This window comes from Echinops telfairi, unplaced genomic scaffold, assembly GCF_000313985.2.
Source record: "Echinops telfairi isolate 266 unplaced genomic scaffold, ASM31398v2 ScPeMD7_7469;HRSCAF=8507_1, whole genome shotgun sequence".
NCBI classification, from domain to species: domain Eukaryota; kingdom Metazoa; phylum Chordata; class Mammalia; order Afrosoricida; family Tenrecidae; genus Echinops; species Echinops telfairi.
In genome coordinates this window covers 102,501,565-102,508,198 of record NW_022111373.1, presented here as the reverse complement: position 1 = coordinate 102,508,198, position 6,634 = coordinate 102,501,565, and the positions used below count along the sequence as shown (strand labels likewise).

Here is a 6,634-nt window from a genome sequence, read left to right as displayed (position 1 = left end):
GTTGTTTACAGAAAGGACCCGCTGGTTGTCTGGGGGATAAAGCTCGGCAGTTACCTGTCCTAATGAGAAGGTTGCCATGAGTCCGAGTTGAGTTCATGGCAGTGGTCTTGTTTTGAACAATCCTATCTCTGCTGCAAATTCTCAGTTCTGCTGAACGAGCATACCTGTGTGTTAATAAGATTCTTTGTGGACATTGAAATCTGGATTTCATATACGTCTTATGTATCATGATATAGTTTTTTTGACTTTTCCAATCACTTAACACTGTGAAACTCTATTTTAGTTTTTGGTTAAGTAAAAAAAAAAAAGTCAGTGGACTGTATTTGCCTGTGGGCCATATTTTTTCTGAAGCCTGATCTATAACAGTGATCCGCAAACTGTGTTCCACATACCAACAGTACCAGTTGAATTTGGGATTTATTCAAAATGCAAATTCTTTGGTCTCATTTTGTTGTTGTTAAGTGCCATCAAGTTGGTCCTGACTTGTAGCCAATAGAAAGAAACTCCTCCTGGTTCTGGATCATCTTCACACTTGCTATTATGTTTGAGAGCATATTTGTAGCTAGGCTGACTTTCAGAGTCTTTGTTTTGGCTCCCACTCAACTTTACCGAGCATGATGTCCTTCTCCTGGGATTGCTCTCTCATGATATCATGTGCAAAGAACACGAGATAAAATCGCAACATCCTGGCTTCTAAGGAGCATTTTGGCTGCACTTCTTCCAAGACAGCTTTGCTTGTTCTTCTGGCCTGCTAGGACACTTTCAATATTCTTCACTAGCACCATAATTCAAATTCATTGATTCTCCTTCAGTCTTCCTTGTTCAATGTCCAACTTACTCAATCTCCAACTTTGTCATACATATGAGACAATGGAAAACACTATGGCTTGGGTCAGGTGCACCTTAATCCTCAAAGTGACATCCTGGCTCTTCAACATACTAAGCAGCTGTGTGCAGCAGCTTTTCCCAATGCCATGTACCATGGGTTTCCTTGAGTGCTGTTTCCATGAGAATGGATTGTGGCAGTGAGCAAGATGGAATCCTTGATCACGTTCATGTGTTCTCCATTTGTCGTGATGTTATGTACTCATCCAGTTGTGAGGACTTCTGTGTTCTTCTTTACATTGAGTTGCAAGCCATACTGAAGCCTTCAGTCATTGATCTCCATCATCAAGTGCTTCAAGTCTACCTTACTTTCAGCAAGCAATGTTGTCTCATCTGCATATCTCAAGTGGTTAACAAGCCTTCCGCTAACCCCAACATGCCATTTTTCTTCACAGAGTTCAGTTTTTATAAATTATCTGCCCAGGATTCAGATGGACTAAGTATAGTGAAAGGATACAAGTGTGATGTGCACCTTTCTTGATTTTTTAAAACCATGCAGTATTCCCTGGCTTTGTTTGAACTCTTGCCTCTTGGTACATGCACATGTTATGGAGGAGCACAATGAAGTATTCTGGAATTCTCATTTTCCTTAATGCTATTCATTTCTATGATCTACATAGTTGAATGCATTTGAATCAATGGAACACAAGTAAACATCTTTCTGATAGTCCTTCTTTAGATAATGCAACATCTCAATAGACATTGCCTCATTCAAGAGGCACTGGCCAACTCAATGTATATGCTGCTCCGAATCTACTTCACCCACTCAAACCTCTGCTTAGACAATGGAGTCTGCTAATAGAGACACAATGTGTACCAGAAAACCTTACTTCAACCTTACCTTGCCTTAAATGTCTTGAAGATGCTGCCAGAGACAAAATGCGGGGGGACAGGTAGCTTTTATTTAAAAGTATGTGCTTATTCCTCACTCTCTACTTGCAAAACATTCAAACTTACTACCATCTAGTTGATTCTGACTCCTACCAACCCCAGAGGATAGGAGAGAACTGCCCCTGTGTGTTTCTAACGCTATAACTCTTGACAAGAGTAGAAAGCCTCGTCTTTCTCCAGTGGAGCAGCCAATGGTTTCGAACTGGTGACCTTGCGATTAGCAGCTTAACAAGTACCCACAATGCCACCAGAGCACCTCCATTTGCATTCGGCAAACATTCACTAACTAAATCGATGGATAAGGCTTTCAGGCATGAAATAAAGATGAAATATTCACATGGAAAAAGAAAGAAAGAAAAGATACACCTGACATCCACAATTCCCGGATCCCAGTGCTTTCCTGAACGTCTTGCAGCTCCTTGTCAATATGCTGTTGCAACTGTTGCTGAATGATCTTCAGCAAAACTTTGCTTGAATGTGATATCAATAATATTGTTTGATAATCTTCACATTCTGTTGGGTCACTTTTCTTTGAAATGGATCCAAAGATGGATCTCTTCCAACCAGTTGGCCTTGGTAGCTAAAAATCTGGTAATTTTTCAGCAGTGGCGTGTAGGTGCCTCCAGTGCTTCAGCAGCTTGTTGAAACATTTCAATTGACAGCCTGTTAATTTTAGACCCTTGTTTCTTGCTAATGCCTTTGGTGCAGTGTGGACTTCATCCTTTAGTACCGTCGGTTCTTGATCACATGCTACCTCTTGAGATGTCTGCTAATTTCTTTTTGGTACAGTGACTCTGGTTCACCCTTGGCATGCCAAATTGGCAACTGGCAGTGGGAGGCAGCTGTTTTTGGTAAGGGCTCCAGGGGATCCCGGTTCAGGTTAAAGTTTGAGATCAAATATTACTTCATCACTTTGAGTTCTCATGGAAATTAATGAGATGGTGGATGGACAGTGATTAAGCATGGTTTGAGGTGAACACTGTCGTGTAGTGGATTGGGATTTGGGTTCTAACCAGGAGTTCAGCAGTTTGATGCTGGCAGCCACTCTGCAGAAGACAGCTGAGGATCTCTGCGCGATAGGGATTGACAGCATCACCATCACACAGTGGTTGTTTTTCTCTGTCCTGAAGGGTCGCATGTAGTGAGGAGTAGGCCTCTAGGAGAGGTGGGTATATTAAAAAAACCCTGGTGCCATAATGGGTTACATGTTGGACCGTTAATGAAAATTCTGCAATTTGAACCCACCAACCCCTCTGTGGAGAAAAAATGAAGTTTTCTTCTCCCATAAAGATTTACAACCTGAGAAACCCACAGAGATGACTCCGTTTGTTGTATAGGGTCAACTTGGCTGGGTGAGAGTGAGTGTGCTTTGGGTGATGGTTGTGTTAAACGCATGTTAGCTATTATCATCGAGGTTCATGTGGGTTGATGGTAACTTTGGTCATGTGTTTCTTCTTTTGTGAAAGATTACTGATGATAAAATAACCATTCAAAAGAATTTTATATAAAAACAATAGGGAAAAAATACAGGATGAGTAATTATAATCTCATTTTTGAGCAAATTTATAAACCATGAGGATTAAGAAAATCAAATCTCAGCACTATGACAGACAATATTTTTCTTGGAAAACAGCAGACTTAATGCTAACAGTTTCTGTGGCTGGTAACTAATTAGAATATTAGAGGACCAGCGTTTGTGGCATTGCCTCTCCAGTATCGTGAATTCCGGTTAAAATCAACAGCAAATTCCAACTTATAGAACACAAGTACAAAGTGTTTCTTTTCCTTTTTAAAACTTTAATTATTTTTTGAGATCATTTTATTGGGGGCACTTACAGTTCCTACAACAATCCATGCATATTTGTGCATTTGTTGCCATCATTATTTTCTAAACATTAACATTCTATTTGAGTCCTTGGTATCAGCTCCTCATTTTACCCTTCCTCTCCAACCCACCTCGTGACCCCTTGATAAATTATGAATTATTATTAATTTCATATCTTGCACCAACCGCTGTCCCCCTTCTGCCTCGATTTCTTTCCCCCTCCTCTCCCTACCTTCCCCCTATGCTCCTGGTATTGCTACTCCCATTTCTGTTCTTGAGGGTTTATCTGATCTTGATTCCATGTATCCTGAATTCTTATATGCTCCAAGTTAGCCCGCCATGAAAGGCAGGATTGGGGTCATGATAGTGGGGGGCGAGGAAGCCTCAAGGAACCAGAGGAATATTGTGTGTTTTATTGGTGCTTTACTGCACCCTGTTTGACTCATCCCTTCCTTGTGACCTTTCTGTGAGGGGATGTCCCATTGTCTACAGGTGCGTATTCGGTCTCTGCTCTGAGCCCACTTGTTCTCAACAATATGTTTGTTTTGGGTCTTCTATTTAAAAAAAATTTTTATTATTATTTTTAAACTGTCTGCCCCATATCTGTCCATGATGATTTAACTCAATTCGTCCCAGTCATCAAAAGGCAGTTTATTCTAGGGAGGTTTCGTGACAATTAGAGCAGCATACTTCAGCTCAATTTGTGTATCAGCCCCCCCGCAATGTTTTGGGTCTTCTGAAGCTGTTACCTGATCCCGTTGACACCTCATGATCGCTCAGGCTGGTGTGCTTCTTTTGGTGGGCTTGTTGCTTCTCTGCTAGATGGCCGCTTGTTTAATTTCAAGCTTTTAAGATCCCAGATGCTATATCTTTTGATAGCTGGGCACCATCAGCTTTCTTCATCACATGTGCTTGTGCACCAATTTTGTCTTTTGCGATCTGGGAGGGTGAGCATCACAAAATGCTAGGCTGTTAGAACAAAGTGTTCTTGCATTGAGGGAGGCGCTTGAGCAGAGCCCCAAAGTCTGCCCACTTCCTCAATGTATTGCCATATAAATATATGTACTTAGGGCAACACCTCTATTTTTATTAATTAATAAATTTACATAAGTGCACACCTGTGCTATACCTCAATCCATAGCTTTGCTTCCCAGGTCTTTCTTCTGTTTACTCTTACCTCCTTCCTTTCCTACCATCGTGCTTGCCCTTCTTCTGACTCTTAGTAATTCCTCCCAATTAGATTGCTGTTGCTCCAACGCCCAAAGGATCTTTATGTCCTCCTTGTTGCTGATTTTAATTTTTGATGTTGTTGTTGGTTTGCCTACCTACAGAGGACAGGTATGTGAAGCAAGCCTGAAGAGAAAGCAATGGGACTGAAGGTTCTGGAGGGACCTTCAGTAGGGGGAAGGGAGCAGTGAGCAAACAAAGTGTTTCTTGCTTTTCATTTCTTCCTGAGCACATAGGCCCAAAGAATAAAATCTGGCCACCCCTAGATGGCTTATCAAATTCAGCAGCTAAGTACCTTACTGCTGGTTCAGATATTACCGATAAAATGGACAATAAAGGCAAAAATAATTTACCTTGGGAAATAATTTATTAGTGCCTCCTAGAGAACTAATGTGCGGATCCAGATCCTGCTTTCTTCTGGAAACTTCTATCATTACAGAATGAAACATTTTCAGAATATAAACAAGTAAAATGGAGGAATATATTATTGCCACAAATAATCACTTACAGCTTTGGTTTTAAGTTTAATTTTGTGTTTAAAGTATCTTAAATAATCAGACAGCCCTACTGAGGTAAGAGCTGACGATGCTCATGAACACAGACAATACACTAACAAAACTCAACACAACGGAGGGAAGAGGGAAGAGGGAAGGCCTAGCTTCCTCACTCTCCCCCACTCCCAGCATACTCAAATTTTATTTTTGCTCTGATTTATATGGAAATTATTACTAGCCAAGTTTACGAAAAATATACTGTGCAAAGCAATCTGAATTCTAATTTTGCTTTGGTGTGTGTGCATTTGGTTGTAGATGTTTACAACATTTCTTGGGTAACAGCTGGCCTCTTACTGTCTTCATCATGACCAACAACTGCAAAAGCAGAGGAAATCCTTCTGTAGACTCAAGTAAACTGAAAGTTTAAAAACAGAGTGAGAAAGAGGGAGGGAGAGATAGTTTGAAGGGGGAAAGAAGAACAAGAGGAAGAAGGAGAGGGGAAAGGCTTAGTCAAGTCAATGGAATTAGAAATGTTTTGTAAACGTTTCCAGTGTCCTTATATTTTAATAAAGACCACATGATATAAGGCTTATCTCTTGGTTACACCCATCCTGGTTGCCATTTCTGTAACATACAAAGGTCAGATCTTTGCTCAGATTTTTATTTTGTGATTTTAGCCAGGCTTTGTAAGAAAAGCAGCAGAAGTGGTGTCAAAACATGCTTCTTTGTAGCATATTGATGCATCACTGTTGACAGTTGAGTATTTCTGATAAAGGGAATATTTATATTTTATTTTGGTATCTTCTGTTGTATTTTAAATTTTACTGTATTTCTTTAGGCCTAAAGTATCAATTGCATCTGCAAAATGAACTCCAGTCTACCATTTCTAAACCACATAGTTTCAGTATTGATGGGTTCAGAGCAAATATGGAATAGTCATCAAGTTGTACCATGCCAAATGGTTGAGCAGGTGACTACAAGGTGGGTGATTCAAATGCATCAGCCACTCCACGGGTGAGAGATGAGACTATATGCTCAATGAAGATTTATAGTCTCAGAAGTCCTGTAAAAACCCTATGTGAGTCAGAATCAACTGAATGGTAGTTAGGATGGGGGGAAATGAATGAACAACTACATCCAAAGGTGTCCTGCCTGAGTTCCTGCCACTTGTGTAGCTCTGTGTGATCAGCATAAGGCTTCTTGCCTAAATTGAATGGTTTGAGCTGCACTGTGGGAAGCCCAGAGCCCTCCTCCATATTGCTCAGAGCTTCTGACATGCATATTCTTGTACTCAACAGCTGCACAGTTATGG

The 6,634-nt window shown here is 40.6% G+C and overlaps 1 non-coding gene across 1 annotated transcript; it reads right to left on the bottom strand.

Moving 5' to 3' along the window:
• Window positions 1-4,187: 4,187 nt before the first annotated feature.
• On the bottom strand, window positions 4,188-4,320 carry LOC115873873. The gene has a single exon (XR_004048650.1). It is a non-coding gene; the product is annotated as a small Cajal body-specific RNA 8 (non-coding RNA).
• Window positions 4,321-6,634: the final 2,314 nt, after the last annotated feature.